The 17,967-nt window shown below is 34.7% G+C and overlaps 1 protein-coding gene across 1 annotated transcript in view; it reads right to left on the bottom strand.

Moving 5' to 3' along the window:
* LOC140505813 (sodium channel protein type 9 subunit alpha-like) overlaps positions 1-17,967 on the bottom strand; it is a 146,665-nt gene that overhangs the window by 99,095 nt on the left and 29,603 nt on the right. Inside the window, exon 3 of the mRNA XM_072612198.1 lies at positions 14,913-14,971. The gene's annotated coding sequence lies outside the window, so the exon portion shown is untranslated. The remainder of the gene's footprint in view (positions 1-14,912; positions 14,972-17,967) is intronic.

Below are 17,967 nucleotides of genomic sequence, written 5' to 3' on the forward strand. Positions count from 1 at the left end.
GAGCTATGTAGGGTAGTGAGGATTTAAAAAGTATACGTAAAAGACAGACTCTCTGTTCATGGAGCTTAAAGTTTAATGAGAAATGAGATACTACCAATGGTAAGTAGAACACAGATGTTAGCATTCAGGCTACAACAAGGGTAGACACATTTTTCCTTTCATGATTTTTTTTAGTAATAAACTTTTATTTCTTTCTCTTCCACCTCCACTCTCCAAATGAGAAAGGAAAAAAAAATCCCTTAGATAAACAATAAAGCAAACCCAATTCATTTATCAGTCATGTATAAAATATACACCACAATTTGCTCAAGTCCATCACTTTGGGAACAAATTGGAATTATGCTTCCAGTGCTTCTAAATTGATTGCACACATTGGCCATTCAATATTAATTCTATAAGGTCTATACCACAAACAGATCAAAGAAGAAAAGGACTCATGATATACAAAACCACTTATATGAATCACATTTCTTAAATGAACAATTCTGATTGTTTAGACCTGGTTCTTTGAGGATTTGTGGCTGTGTTTATACACACAAGCTATAAAAGTCATTTTGATTAGAATTGCATGTCAAGCAGGTCTAGCAGACAGATTCTGGTAACAGCCAGGCTGAGAACAGAAGGGAGAGAACACTGAATATTCTTTATGCTCCTTTCAAAACAATTGTCGCCCAGCCAGTGACCGCAAGAACTCTCTCAGGCTCCAAAACTTGGAATGTCCTCTCCTTTCTCTTCCAACATTTCCCCTGCTGCAGCCTTTGATTCCCTCCCACTTACTTCATCTCTTCTCACTGCATCTCTGGGTCATTATAGGGCATATCTGAAGTGCAAGGACTTGCAGTTAAAGAGAGGAGAGAACTCCTCTCTTTAAGCATGGTTGGCAGTGACCCCTAGTCACTAGTATCCTAGTATCTCTTTATCCAGATACCTTCCTCCCAAAAAATCCTGACACTAGCCCAGATTTAGTCATATCCCATGATACTATAGAAAAAACTAACTCTGGAGTTCAAGGGGTTCGACTGAACTCAAAGGGCTTCCCAGCTCCAAATCTCTGATCCTAAGGAAAAGATTTAAACAACTAACCAGCTTTTTAAAAAAATACTGCTCATAGGGTAGGCTAGTTGGTTCAATGGATGGAGTGCCAGATCTGGAGTCAGGAGTACCCGAGTTCAAATCCAATCTCACATCCTTCCTTGCTAACCTGTGGCAAGTCACTTAACCCTAATTGCATCCAAAATAAAATTAAATGTAAAATTATGCTAATGCTGTTTGTTTTTACATCACCTTTCCTTCCCAATATCTTCCTCCTCCATGCCAAAGAGGCTTCTTTTATACAAAATATTTTTTAAAAGGAAAAAAAACCAGTTAGCAAAACTAATCATCAAACAGGCATGATTTAGTATGGAGAGGCATTTCTTATCTTTCCTTTGTAGCTAAGCTTGGTCATGACATCCTAACATACAATTCTGATATTTTGTTGTTGTTATTCCCTCAATATAGTTACTGTGCTTATTATTTTCCTGCTTTTACTTCCTTTACTTTCCATTAATTTTTCTATCTTCCCAAGCTTCTTTCATTATATTCCTTACTTCTTATATCACAGTATATTTCATAATGTTCCTGTACAACTTTTAAAACCATTTCCCAAACAATGTCCATCTATTTTGTCTTTAGTTCTTAGCAGCACTATATAAAATAGAAACAAGTGTTTCTTTCTATGTAGTCAATTCTTATTATTGTCCCTGATTAATATTTTGTTATTTCTTCCTTCAGTGCTTTATATATTATGAATGGTCAATAAATGAATCTTCAGCCAGATGTACAAAGGAATGTGATTCAGCTAGAACCACAGTTTGTCCAACAAAGTGAAAAACTACCAAACAACAGCCTGTGTGCTTAGTTGGTATTGCTCAGTATCAAAAGATGTCAAGGAAAGTTCCAAGCATGGCAGGCTAAGATCTGAAGACATGAATGAGAAATATAGACAAAGGTTTGTTTGGACAGGCCAATTCATATCACTGAAGGAAATACTTTCTTTGAGGAGATCACAGATCTATTAAATTGTGGAAGAGCAATTAAAAAATGCTAGTTATATATGAACTCCAATCTAATTCCCCAATTTTACAGATGAGGAGACTGGACCTGAAGAAAGAAGGAGCTACTAAAGACATAAAGCAATTTCATGGCAGAATCAGACTCCTGTCTCTGATCCCAATACGCTATTATGCCATGTCACACTTCCTGACTATTATAGTTGAAGAATTAATATTACCTCTCAAATTTTAAAGCCAGGTCCCAAATATTGTGAATTTTATTATTATTTTAATTCACATTGCTTATTTCCATTGGGCTGGAACTGATGGGGTAGTAGAACCTGGACCCCAAAAAGCTCTAAGATCATGTCTCTGAAAACAACCCAGCTGCCTCCTCCCCACCAGGAGAAAATTTTCCCTTGTTCCAGGTACAACTTTATAATTCCCTTATCAGAGCAGAACAGGGATACCGACCTACAGACTCCTTTTTGGCACCAGATCCCCAAGGTCCACAACTCTGACAACTCCCTCAGTATCTGGTATACACCCTACACTTTCCCACCCATAGCTCCTAAAGACAACTGGACCCTTAGATTACCTTAGATTGGTGTGTTCAGCATTCCTTTCCCATGTCCCCTTTCTATATAAACCCTAGCACCATCCTCAGTTTCTGGCAAGTTCTCAAAAGGGACTTCACTCACTTCTATTGGCATTACAATAAACTGTCTCTTAACTGAAAAACTGCTTTAGTGTTTGAATTCATTCCAGGCGACACTGCCTTGGCGCATTTGGACTCCCACCACCCCTAACCTCTACCTCAAACCTCTTCCGTATCACCAAAATTTTGTTTACTTTGGATCCTGAGGTTGAGAAACTTGCATGCAATGGTTTATCTGATATATTATATTTAAAAAGCACAAATGACAAGGAGCCTAATTGAAGGAGGAAGCCCATTAGTAAAACTCTAGAGATGTCACTGGGGAACTATTGATTCAACAAACCCTCTAAGATCAAAAGTCTACTGTAAGCCTGGAGGATGGAATGAGTGGAAATATGGTAACAGAAGAAAGCGTACAGAGAGAATAGTAAAGACTGGTTTTGCTAGATTCTATAATCAATCAATCATTAAATATTCATTAAGTGCCTACTATATGCCAAGCACTGTGCTAAGCCCTAGGGATACAAAGGGGGTAAAAGACAGTTTCTACCCACAATCTAATGAGAGAGAATAGACAACAAGGTATGAGACAACTAAGGAAAATAGGATGGAATAAGATTGTGGAAGGTTTTGAATACTCTGTAAAATGAGGGAGGGTGTCAGACCAGGTGATTTCTAACAAATAAACAAAAGACAACAAAATTTGGAAAATGTCAATGTAAAGGGACTGCAGAAAGTTAGGTACATTAAAACATGATTGGTGCATTTGTGGATTGGTCCAAACATTCTTCAAAACAATTTAGGATTATGTTAAGAAAGTGATTGATTTGTCCATATTCTTTGACTCGGAGATATGATTGCTAGTTATTGAATTATCTCAAATATTACGAGAAATGTTGAACTAAAAAAATGCCAAGGAATATCTGAGGTAAAATTATGATGACCCTATAACAATTATGATGACTCTATAACAATTGTATACAAATTCTCTGATTTCTATAAGAAAATGCTAATTATAAAAAGCACTTCTACTTTGTGATTACAGTGAAGGATCATAAAATATAGTTGTGAAGAAAAGAAATGAATGTTAAAACTAACGTTTCTCATTAAAGTGAAAGTCTAACAACATGACTCTATTTCAAGGTAAGGAAAAATTAAAAGGTCAGTTAGAGAATGATTCTCCATAATTAAATTAATGGAAACAATCAGGATGTCAAAGTAGAAAAATGAGGGTGATGACAAAGATGAGAATGGATGATACTGAGTGGGTTGATAAAGACAGGCACATTTATATTTTTTTGGAGTACCTACGAATCAGTACAATGATTCTGAAAAGCAATATTGATTTATGCAAAAAATTGTCTAAAATGTCCAAAGTTTTTGACAAAGAGATTGTACCATTAGACACCGAACCCAAGAAGGACATTTATATGGGAAAAAATAGTTCGTACATACAAATTACTTATAGTAGCACTTTTGTGATAACAAAGGAAACCAAAGTAGATTTTTGTTCACTGAAAAAGGACCAAAAAGAGTTCTGGTACATGTATGCACTCAATCAATAAAAATGTATTAAGTATCTACTATGCGGCAGGCACTATGCTAAATAGTGAGATACAAAGAAAGATAGATGACAGCAGACATTGCTTTTAAGAAAATATACAAATACACATAAATGAGATCATATATAGTGTGTGTAATATGCATATACATATGCATGTATACAAATATAATGATAAATAGAAATAATTAAAAGAAAGAAGACACTAAATTTGAGAAAAATTGGGAAGTCTTCCTCTAAAAGGTAGAATTTTAGCTGGACTTGAAAGAAGTCAGAAAAGCCATGAGGTGGAGAAGAAGAGGGAGAGCATTCCAGGCATGAAGGAGAGCTGATGAAAATACCTGAAGTTGGGAAACAGACTTCTTCGGAGATTAGCAAGATTAGCAATTATTTCCTCAAAGACTATATGCTTGGGAGGAGCAATAGAAAAAGTTCAGAAAAGTTATAAAATGCTGTGTACAGCACAGAGAGGATTTTATATTTGAACCTGGAGGTGATAGGGAGCCAGTGGAGTTTATTGAATAGGAGATGACAGATTCTAAAGGCCTGTATGTTAGGGAGATAAATTTGCACGGAGGAAGGACTAGAGTGGACCACACCAAGACTTGTGTTAGGAAGGCCAGTCAACAGGTTGTGATAGTCCAGGGGTGAGGTCATGGAGACCTGCAACAGGGTAATGACAGTATTAGAGGAGAATAGGGGAAATGTGAGAGAAGTTACAAATTTAAAATTGAAAGGTCTTGGCAACAGATGGGATATGGGGGAAGGGGGTGAGAGGGAATGATTACAGTGATGTAAAAAACAAATGACACCAATAAAAACATTTTTAAAAACCAGAGGTGAATGGATTAGGACTAATTATCTTTATGTGGAAAAATTTGGATTTGCTCAAACCCCAAAGCATTTTAAATGTATATATATATGCATGTATGCATAAATATATTCTTTTTTTTTTAATAAAAATATACTTCAGTCTTTATTCTGAGTTCATCAGTTCTCTACATGTAGATAACATTTTTCATCATGGGTTCTTCAGAATTATCTTGGATCACTTTCTTCATCAAAGTAGCCAAGTCTTACACATAGGCGGTCTTATACTTCTTACATGCAGGCACATTATTTGTAAATTATATTGAAAACATGTCAAATTCTGTTTTTTTAAAGTAATAATCAATTGATTATTTACTTAAAAATGTAAATTGTACATGACAGATATTCACAGATTTATGTACAGTACTCATTCTCTGCCCATTTGTGTATATGAGAATGCTGCTTTTATTTATGTTTACTAAGTTGAGTTTAAAAAATTAACCAGTTTCTTATCTTAAATATCTTTTCTTAAAATTAATTAATTTATTTAAGTTTTCAACATTCATTTCCACAAAAGTTTGGGTTCCAAATTTTCTCCCCATTTCTCTCCTCCCCCCACCCCCAAACACCAAGCATTCTAATTACCCCTACCACCAATCTGCCCTCCCTTCTAACATCCCTCCCTTCCCTTATCCCCATCTTCTCTTTTGTCCTGTAGGGCAAGATAACTTTCTATACCCCATCACCTGTATTTCTTATTTCCTAGTTGCAAGAACAATACTCAACAGTTGTTCCTAAAACTTTGAGTTCCAATTTCTCTTCATCTCTCCCTCCCCACCCATTCCGTTTGGGAAGGCAAGCAATTCAATATAGGCTATATCTCTGTAGTTTTGCAAATGACTTCCATAATAGTCATGTTGTGTAAGACTAACTATATTTTCCTCCATCCTATCCTGTCCACATTGCTTCTATTCTCTCTTTTGATCCTGTCTCTCCCCAAGATTGTTGACTTCTAATTGCTCCCTCCTCCCATTGCCCTCCCTTTCATCATCCCCCCCACCCTGCTCATCCCCTTCTCCCCCACTTTCCTGTATTGTAAGATAGGTATTCATACCAAAATGAGTGTGCATTTTATTCCTTCCTTTAGTCGAATGTGATGAGAGTAAGCTTCATGTTTTTTCTCTCACCTCCCCACTTTTTCCCTCCACTGAAAAGTCACTTACTTGTCTCTTTTATGAGAGATAATTTGTCCTATTCCATTTCTCCCTTTCTCCTCCCAATATATTTCTCTCTCACCCCTTAATTTCACTTTTTAAAGATATGATCCCATCCTATTCAATTCACCCTGTGCTCTGTCTCTGCTTGTGTGTGTGTGTGTATGTGTGTGTAATCCCACCAGCTACCCAGATACTGAAAAAAGTTTTCAAGAGTTACAAATATTGTCTTTCCATGTAGGAATGTAAATAGTTCAACTTTAGTAAATCCCTTATGGTTTCTCTTTGCTGTTTACCTTTTCATGCTTCTCTTGATTCTTGTGTTTGAAAGTCAAATTTTCTTTTCATCTCTGGTCTTTTCATCAAGAATACTTGAAAGTCCTCTGTTTCACTGAAAGACCATTTTTCCCCCTGAAGTATTATACTCAGTTTTGCTGAGTAGGTGATTCTTGGTTTTAGTCCTAGTTCCTTTGACTTCTGGAATATCATATTCCACGCCCACTCCCAAGATGGGAGAAGATATCTGTTCACCAAGAAAGTAACCTTTAATAGTCTTATTTTCCCCCTTTTTTGGGCATTTTCCCAACCAGTTACTTGACTTTTGGGTCCTTTGTCAAGAGTAGGTTATACTCTGGAAATCTATAAGATCTCAGTTCCTCTAAGGTGGCACAATCAAGCGTGTACACTAGTGTGGGAGCAGCCAGAGATTTTTGTGCCCAGAATCTTAGCAGTTACCTCTCCATCTGGTCTCCAGTTCCACCAAATCAGCACTAGGGGCTGATTTTCAGTTAACCTGGATGGGCAGGGCCGCCATTCAGTGTGAGATAAAAATCTGTTCCCTCAGGGCCTCTACATAGGGCTGAGATATTATTCAGCTCCTCATTGCCCCCAGGGGTTTTAAGATCCAACAATGGATGCAGGCTGCTGCATGGGCTGCTGTGGGAACTGCTGCCACCTGATGATGTGGCCTCTGTAGCTGCTGCCTGAGCCCAGAGCTATGGGAAGGTCTTTCTCCCTTCCTGGCCAGCTGAAAAAAACCCTGTCACTGACCTTTGGAGCCTGTGGGTTGAGGGATCTGTGGACCACTGCTGCTGGGACTGGGGATTCTGCCCCCAATGTGTCCTCCTCCCAGATCCGTGCTGTGCATCCAAAGCTGGGCTATGCTCCACTCTGGGTCTGGGGCAACCATCGTTTCCCATGGGCCTTTCAGGTCACCCTAGGCTGGAAATCTCCTCCACTCTGTTGCTCTCTACTTCTGCTGTTCCAGAATTTGTTGAGAATCCCTCTCTACAGGTATTTTATGGGCTGCATGGGGAAAGCTTGTGTATGTGTGTCTTTCTACTCTGCCATCTTGGCTCTGCCCACATAAATATATTATATGTATATCTTAAATGTCATTTGATGCAAATATACACACATGTATATATACATGGATATGCTTGAAATAATTATATACATATGTATACATGCATAAATATGTTTATGTATATATATTTACTTTTAATGATGTGTTTTCTTCAAATTGTCATTTGTATTTTACCTTTATCTTCTTATTCATTTTCACTTTTTAAATTTTGATCAAATATGTTAATAGCAACTACCATGCAGAAAAAAAATACACTTTCATGTCCTAGAGGAGATACAATGTTTAGAGAGGTAATGATTCCATCTTTTGCAATTGGATAAAGTACCAATGCAGATACAGAATTCTAGTGTAATGTGATATGCACACTCCCAAAACACCATGCTGTGCCAGATCACACAATAAAAAACACAAGATTTAATGGGGAAAGTGGGGTTAGGAGCACAATACTCAAAAACTCCTTCAGTGACACATTAAAAAAAAGTAAAAACCCAATTAAAAATAGTAGCACAATTTTATACATGCTAACTGGTCAAGAAATACTACTATTAATAATAAATAGTGGTGGTGTATAAAGTATATGGAAAAAAGTAATAAAGGTAGGTCTAGAAAGAGTAGTACTACAATGTTGAGAGCACTGATTGTTAAGGAAAAGAGTTTGAAATTTATGTCGTAGCAAAAAAAGAGGCAAAGGATTTTAAGTTGAAGAATGTCATGATCTGATCAATTATTCATAATAAATCACATAAAATAATAATAATAAATAATAGTGTGAAAAATACACTGAAGAATGACAGAATTTAAGATAAGAGGATCCCTTATAGGAAGATAATAATGAGGGCATAGATGAGAAAAAATGTTCATATGATCATATGGTATTATAAGATTTAGAGCTAGAAGGAAGGCACCATATTGATCACCCCCTCATTTTACAGATAAGGAAAATGAGATTAGAGAGGTTAAGTGACTAACCCAATACACACAGCTAGTAAGTGACTGAAGTGGGATTTGGACCTACGTCTTATTGAATTCAAGTCCATTACAAAAGTTGCAAGAATTTGTTGAAAAAACAAGATTTTAGCTTGGAGAAATTCTCATGGGTAACATATTAGCTGTTTTCAGGTATCTGAAGGTTTTTAACAGGGATTAGATTTGCCCCTTTTTGGCTCTGGAGAGAAAAAAGTAAACAGCAGTGGGTATAAATTGCAATTAGCAACATTTGATCTTGATGCAAAAATGTTATTTTCTTAACTAGTATAGCTGTTTAAAAGTCAACTGAGCTGTTTCAGGTGGTAATGCATTACCCTCAGTGGAAGTCTGCAAAGGCTGGATGTCCACTTATCAGGCATGTGTTGGACTAGATGTTCACAAAGGTCCATCTCAACTCTAAAATTGTGTGATTCTGTGATAAATCTTGGCAACTGTTTAGATAAGAAGGTCAGGGACAAGAGCTTAAAATAATCAGATGTGAGGTATCAAGTATCAAATCATTAGCACTATAAAATGGTTATTATTTTTTTAAATGCATATTATGCCCTGATATTTGTCAAATATCATGTCATATACATGACTATAATAATATACTTATATAAATACTTTACTCAATATTGTATATTTTGCTCCACTATTTCAAAATAAAATATGAAAATATTACTCTACTTTTCTTGAACCAAATATTATTTTCATAATAGTTTATTATTTTTCTTATGAAATACCTGCAGCATTGAAGAGAAACAATAGATAATCTGAGTTTAAATACTTTCTAAGTAATTGTTTCAATTTTTCTTGAATTACCTGCACTTTTGCTTAAGGGAACTGATTTTGTTAGAAAGTGAGTCTAACCAGTACCTCTTTGGGAAGGTTACGTTTTACAATGTATATTTGTAACAAACAAACTTTCTAAAAACTTAACTTTAACACTTCCTCCAGAACATTTTGTTTGGATGCTGAAAGAAAACATCAGTCTATTTCATTTAATTCACTACATGAGGAAGAATTAATAAGTATCTCTTTGGATTCTTGTAGACTGTCATATACTTGAAGGATGATTGACTTTTGAATGAATTCCCTTAGTTTGTTGGTACTCTGGGGGGAGTCCATTACAAAGTCTGATAGATTTCCAATAATTTAATGAAAGAGGTAAGGAGTTTAAGGGAAGGACAGATTCCATTTCATTTATCAGTACTTTTTTTTAGTTCATCATATAAAATGAAGCAACATTCAGAATAGCATCATATAATATTACTAACTTTTACCTTTAATCTTTAAATAGAAAAGTCATGTTTTGAGTGAGAATTTACAAAATTATAAAGAAAAAAATTTCACCTTACTTTTGAAAATGGCAATATTGCACCAATGTCTGTCTTATGTGTTTCTTTTCTAAGAAAAAATCACTTATGCACCTAACAGATTCTTGAAAATAATCATGTCAAGGAGTATGTATAATATCTGTAACAGTTATTAGCAAATATCTGCATATGCACAGATGTCTGCTACAGAAATACTGCCCTTCTTAAATTTCTTAATATATGTCACTTGTGCCTTTAAAATGCCCCTTCCCCATGCCTGGAATTCTTTCCTTCCTCTCTTCCACCTCTAAGTTTCGTGGCTTCCTTAAAGATTCATCTCAAATTCTACCTTTTGGAGATGGTCTTTTCAGGTTTCTCTAAGATGTTAGTGCCTCCACCTTTCAGATTGCGTTCAATCAACTCAGTATATACCTTATATGTTATCTAGTTATTTTCATGTGTTCTCTCCCATTAGACTGTGAACTATCTGAGCATAGCGATTATTTTTTTGCCTTTCTTGGAATCAAACTGGTACAGTGGATAAAGCAGAAGATTTGCATTCAAATCCATTCTGATTCTTTTGAGTTGTAACCCTGAGCAAGTCAAGATCTGCTTCAGTTTGCTTAACGATAAAATAACATTCATAATAGAATCTATCTCTCATGATTTATGAGTATTAAATGAGATTTTTGCAAAGCACAGTTTGTATAGTATCTGGCATATAGTAGTTCTTAATAAATTATTACTCCCTTTCCCCTCTTTGTGTCCCAGGTTCTTAGCACAATGCCTAGTGACACATAGTAAGCACTTAGGAAATGCCCATCTACTTAATGAGCTGAAACTGCTATATAGTATATGACTAGGAGGGCAGAGTTGTGTGAGCTGAGAAGATCCTAGACACCAATATATACATCTAAATATACATATCTGTTTATGTACAAATATACTTTAAGATCGTCAATGAACAGGGTTAATTCTGTTATTACAACTTCCAAGGAACCCTAAATGATCTTGATGTATGGATGGAATATGTGCCTATTGATCTTTGCTTTGATGAGCCAGCAGTCTAACTCAGGTGTGGGGAATCTGTGGTCTCAAAGCCATGTGTTCTTCTAGGTCCTTAAGTTTGACCCTTTGACTAAATTCAAACTTCACAGAACAAATGCTTTTAATAAAAGAATTTGTTCTGTAAAACTTGGACTCAGTCAAAATGCTGTACCTGAGGATCTAAAGGTCACATGTGGCCTCGAGGCCACAGGTTCCCGACTCCTGGACTCAATCTATAGAGAAAAATGACATATGAATTAATAACAACAATGACAATAATATCTAACATCCCCAAAAGCACCTACTGTGCTTCATTCACTGTGTTAAGCCCTATAGAAGTATTTTCTCATTTGACTTATCCTTGCAGAGTATGTTCCACATAATGATGTCTTCATCTGTTTTTAAAAATGTTATTAATTACACTCTTTCTGGTATTACTTGATTCTCACTGTATCAGTGCTGACTAATTCTTTTTTTTTAAATGAGTATTAAAGATTTAGAGGGACGATGCTTTTATATAAAACATAAGTCTTTGGCCTCTCTCCTTTCTCCTAAACTATACTTTCCCATATACTTCTCCCAATTTTCACCTTTTCCTAAATAAACTAACCTAAAATAGACACAAAAGAGGAAATCTTGAAAATTAGGGAAAAATAAATAGTTTTAAAAATAAAAGATCTATGGAAATGATAAAACTAGTAGTTTTTCCTTCCTAAAAAGAGGGAAGAAATTAAATTAGTAACATACACAATTAAAAAGGTGAAATCATTATTGAAAATAAATTAAAAATAACTATCAGAAACTACTACATAGTTATATGTATACAAAAAATGAGACTTCAAAAGAAATGAAGGATTGTTTAGAAATACAGAGAGATTGAATTTGTGAGTTCACTGATGCAACTTTCAGATAAAAAACTTCCCTCTACCCTCTACTGCAAGCCAGTAACTCTTCTGAAACTAATCACTGAGACGTTAAGTGATCTCCCCAGGATCACACATTCTATATTTTAGAGGTGGGACTCGAACAAAGCTCTTCTTGACTCATTATACTACAACTATTTCTATAGGAAATGTAAAATACATAAAGAGAACCAATATCAAGATTATGACCAATTTAGCTTCAGGAAAGGAAACTCAACTGACTATAATGAACTATTGAAGAAAAAAAACAAACCCTGGTACAGATCAGGTGAATTTAGAGGAGATTGGTATCAAACTTTTATTTTTTTAAAAAAGTTTCTTCTGATTACATGTAAAAACAATTTTAACACATGGATTATTAAAATTTTAAGTTCCAAGATCTCTCCTACCCTTCTCAACCTCTCTTGTCCAAGAAAAGGCAAATAATTTGATATAGACTATACACATGAAGCAATACAAAACATATTTCTGTATTAGCCATATTGAGAAAGAAATCACAGAAACTACCTCCCCTCTCCAAAAAAAAAGGATAAATGAAGTTTTTTTAAAAAGTATGCTTTGATCTGAATTCAGATTCCATCGGTTTTTTTTCCTTCAGAGGAGGATAGCATTTTTAATAAGTCCTTCAGAATTATCTTGAATCATTTTATTGCTGAGAATAGTTCAGTCATTCACAATTGATTATCATACAATATTTTTGTTACTGTCTGCAATTTTCTTGTGGTTCTCACTTCACTTTGGTTTTTTCTGAAACCCTCCTACTCATCACTTCTTATGGCACAATAGTATTCTATCACAATCATATAGCACAACTTGTTCAGCCATTTCCCAAATGGCTGGGTCAAAGTGAAAGTTTTATAGACCTTTGGAAGTAGTTCCAAATTGCTCTCCAGAATGATAGAGTGCATTTACAATCAAAACAAAAGTGCATTAGTGAAGGGATTTTTCCAAATCCCTTCAGCATTTGTCATTTCTCTTTTCTGTCATATTATGCAATCTGATAGATGTGAGGTGGTACCTTAAAGTTGTTCTAATTTGCATTTCTCTAATCAATAGTGACTCAGAGCATTTTTTCGCATATGACTATCAATAGATTTTATTTCTTTTTCTGAAAAATGCCAGTTCATATCATTTGAATATCAACTGGAGAATGATGTATTCTTATATATCTGACTCACTTCTCTACATATTTGAGAAATGAGGCCTTTATCAGAGAAACTTGCTGAATAATTTTTCCCCAATTTTATGCTTTCCTTCTAATCTTGGCTGTAATGAATTTCTTTATGCTAAATCTTTTTGAATTTAACGTAATAAAATTATACATTTTACTTCCCATAATGTTCTCTATCTCTTCTTTTAAATTCTCACTTCTCCATACACCTGACAGGTAAGATATCTCATGCTCCCCTAATTTGCTGATGATATCACATTTATATTTAAAACATGTACTTATTTTGACTTTATATTGGTATACAGTGTGAGATATTAATTTATAAGAAGTTTCTGCCAAACTTCTTTCTAGATCTCTCATAATTTTTAGTAAATAATGAATTCTTGTCCCAAAAGCTTGGATCACTGAATTAATCAAAGAGTAGATTGTTATGGTCATTTAGTATTGTTTATTGTGTACCTAATGTATTCCACTGGTTCTTCCTTCTACTTCTTAGCCAGTATTAAATTCTTTTGATGATTACCACTTTGGAATACAGACTGAGATCTGGTACTCAAATTTTTAAATAAAAATATGAAATATAAATATAAAATAATTTTTGGTACTTTGATTAGTATGGCACTGAATGAGTAAATAAATTTAAGTAGGATTGCCATTTTTATTATATTGGCTTGGCCCACTGGTGAGCAATTAATATTTTTTGACATTTATTCTCATCTGATTTGTTTCAAGGAGAGGAAAACTCAGTTAAGAATAGAAATATAACTAGCTCTATAGGCAGTAGGAGGGGAAGGGGTAAAGCAAATGGAGGGGAGGTTAAAAGGGAGGGAAGTAATAGTAAGGGAAAAAGGGAGTAAAAAAGAGGGAGGCTGAAAGAAGGGAGGAAAGCCTGAGTGAGGTGGTGGTCAACAATTAAAACTCTTGTGAAGGGGAAGGGGGAAGGGGGAAGGAAGAACTGAAAGCATAAATGGGGGAGAAAGGGATGGAGGGAAAAACACAGATAGTAATCAAAACTTTGAATGTGAATGGGATGAACTCTCCCATAAAATGGAGATGGATAACAGAATAGATTAAAAACAGTAACCCAACAATATGTTGCTTACAAGAAACACATCTGAAACAGGGGGATACACATGGGGTAAAGGTAAAAAGTTGGAGCAGAGTATATTGTGCTTTAGCTGATGCAAAAAAAAAAAAAAAAAAAAAAAGCAGGGGTAGCAATCCTAATCTCAAACAAAGCAAAAGCAGAAGTACATCTAATCAAAAGAGATATGGAAGGAAATTATATCCTGCTAAAAGGCACCATACACAGTGAAGCAATTTCATTGCTAAACATATATGCTCCAAGTGATATAGCATCCAAATTCTTAGAGAAGTTGAGGGAGTTACAGGAAGAAATAAACAGCAAAACCACACTAATGGGGAACCTCAACCTCCCCCTCTATGAACTTCATAAATCTAATCTCAAAATAATCAAGAAAGAAGTTAAGGAGGTGAATAATACTCTGGATAAGGTAGATATGACAGATCTCTGCAGAAAAGTGAATGGGAATAGAAAGGAATATAGCTTTTCTCAGTGGGACAGAGCACATATATAAAAACTGACCATGTATTAGGGCATAAAAACCTCACAATCCAGTGCAAAAAGGCAGAGAAAGTTAATGTCTCCTTCTCACATCATAATGCTATAAAAATTAAATGCAATCAAAGGCCAAGGATAGATAAACTCAAAATTAATTGGAAACTAAATAATCTAATCCTAAAGAATGAGTGGGTTAAACAACAAATCATAGAAACAATAAACAACTTCATTCAAGAGAATGACAATAAATGAGACAACCTACCAAATCTTATGGGATACTGCAAAAGCAGTTCTTAGAGGAGGTTTTATATCTTTGAATGCCTACATGAATAAAATAGAGAAAGAAGAGATCAGTGAATTGGGTATGTAGCCAAAAAAGTTAGAAAAACAACAAATTGAAAATCCCCAAGTAAATACCAAATTAGAAATACTGAAAATGAAATGAGATATTAATAAAATTGAAATTAGGAAAACAATTGAATTAATAAATAAAACCAAGAGTTGGTTTTATGACAAAAAACAATAAAATTGATAAACCTTTGGTCAATTTGATTTTAAAAAAAAGAAAGAAGAAAACAAAATTACCAATATCAAAAAGGAAAAGGATGAACTAACCTCCAATGAGAAGGAAATCAAAACAATAATTAGAAATTACTTTGCCCAACTGTATGCTCATAAATTCGACAATCTAAATGAGATGGATGATTATTTTAAAAGATATAAATTGCTCAGATTAGCAGAAGAGGAAGTTGAATACTTAAATAACCCCATCTCAGAAAAAGAAATTGAACAAACAATAAATGAACTTTGTAGCAAAAAAATCTCCAGGGCCACATGGATTTCCATGTTAATTCTATCAAACATTTAAAGAACAATTAATTTCAATGCTATATAGACCATTTGGGAAAATTGGGGAAGAAGGAGTCTTACCAAATTCTTTTTATGATACAAATATGGTTCTGATACCTAAACCAGAAAGAGCCAAAATAGAGAATGAAAAGTATAAACCAATTTCCCTAATGAATATAGATGCAAAAAATTTTAAATAAGATATTAGCAAAAAGAATACAGCAATTTATCATGAGAATAATACATTATGATCAGGTAGGATTTATACCAGGAATGCAGGGCTGGTTCAATATTAGAAAAACTATTAGCATTATTGATCATATTAACAAAAAACTAACATAACACATGATTATCTCAATAGATGCAGAAAAAGCTTTCGACAAAAATACAACACCCATTCCTACTGAAAACACTGAAAAGCATAGGAATAAAAGGAATTTCCATAAAATAATAAGCAGTATCTACCTAAAACCATCAGCAAGCATCATATGCAATGGGGACAAGCTAGATGCATTTCCATTATTAGGAGTGAAACAAAGATGTCCATTATCAACACTGTTATTCAATATGGTAGTAGAAATGTTAGCTGTAGCAATAAGAGAAGAAAAAGAAATTGAAGGAATTAGAATAGGAAAGAAGAAACTAAGTAATCACTCTTTGCAGATGATATGGTGATATACTTAGAGAATCCTAGAGAATCAAGAAAAACCTACTTGAAATAATAAACAACTTTGGCAAATTTACAGGTTACAAAATAAACCCTTATAAACCATCTGCATTTCTACATAATTGCTAACAAAGCCCAACAGCAAGAGATAGGAGAAATCCCATTTAAAGCTATGGTAGACACTATAAAATATCTGGGAGTCTACCTGCCCAAAAAAACCCCCAGGAAATATAATCAACACAATTACAAAACACTTATCACACAAATAAAATCAGATCTAAGTAAGTGGAAAAACATCAGTTGTTCGTGGGTAGGCAGAGCCAATATAATAAAAATGACACTTCTGCCTAGATTAATTTATTAATTCAGTGTCGTACCAATCAAAATGCCAGATAATTATTTTTAAAAAATAATATTAAAATTCATGTGGAAGAACAAAAGGTCCAGAATATCAAAGAAACTAATGAAAAGAAATGCTAGGGAAGGTGGTCTACCCCTACCAGATCTCAAATTGTATTATGAAGGAGCAATCATCAAAACCACCTTTGTTACTGGCTAAGAAACAAAGGGGTAGATCAGTGGAATAGGTCAGGTACTCACGACACAGTAGTCAATGAATATAGCAATCTACTGTTTGATAAACACAAGGACCCCAGCTTCTGGGTTAAGAACACACTGCCTGACACATTTCCTGGGGAAACTGGATAACAGTGTGGTGGAAAATGGGCATAGACCAATGCCTGACACCATACACAAGAATAAAGTCCAAATGGGTACATAATGTAGGTATAGAGATTGATATTATAAACAAATTAAGGGAGCAAGGAATAGTATATTTGTCAGATTTATGGAGAACAGTGAAATTTTTGACCAAACAAGAGGCAGAGAACGTTATAAAGTGTAAAATGGATAATTTTGATTATATTAAATTGAAAAGTTTTTGCACAAACAAATCCAATGCAACCAAAATTAGGAGGGAAACAGAAAACCAGGAAAGAATTTTTGCAACTAGTGTCTGTGATAAAAGCCGCATTTCTAAAATAGGTAGAGAACTGAGTCAAATGTATAAGAATACAAGTCACTTCCCAACTGACAAATGGTCAAAAGACATGAACAGGCAGTTTTTAGAGGAAGAAATTAAAGCTATATATAGTCATGTGAAAAAATGGTCTAAATCACTATTGATTAGAGAAATGCAAATCAAAACAACTCTGAGGTACCACATCAGATCTATCAGATTGTCTAACATGACAAAACAGGAAGAAGATAAATGCTGGAGAAGATGTGGGAGAGTTGGAACAGTAATTCATTGCTGGTGGAGCTGTGAGCTGATCCAACCATTCTGGAAAGCAATTTGAAACTATGCCCAAAAGGATGCAGAAATGTTTCATCCAGCTATATTGCTTCTGGGACTGTATCCCAAAGAGATCATAAAAATGGGAAAGAGTCCCATATGCACACAAACATTTATAGCAGCTCTCTTTGTGGTGGCCAAAACCTGGAAAACAAGGGAATGTCCATCAGCTGGGGAATAGCTGAACAAATTGTGGTATATGAATGTAATGGAATAGTATTGGGCTACAAGAAATGATGAACAGGAAGACTTCGGATAGACCTGGAAAGACATATATGAACTGAGGCTGAGTGAAAGGAGCAGAACCAAGAGAACTTTGTAAACAGTTAACAACCACAGTGTGTGAGGAATTTTTCTGGTAGACTTAGTACTTCATTGCAATGGAAGGACTTAAAAAATTCCCAGTGGATTCTTGAGGCAAAATGCCTTCCATATCCAGATAAAGAA

Source organism: Notamacropus eugenii, chromosome 5, assembly GCF_028372415.1.
Source record: "Notamacropus eugenii isolate mMacEug1 chromosome 5, mMacEug1.pri_v2, whole genome shotgun sequence".
Taxonomy (NCBI): domain Eukaryota; kingdom Metazoa; phylum Chordata; class Mammalia; order Diprotodontia; family Macropodidae; genus Notamacropus; species Notamacropus eugenii.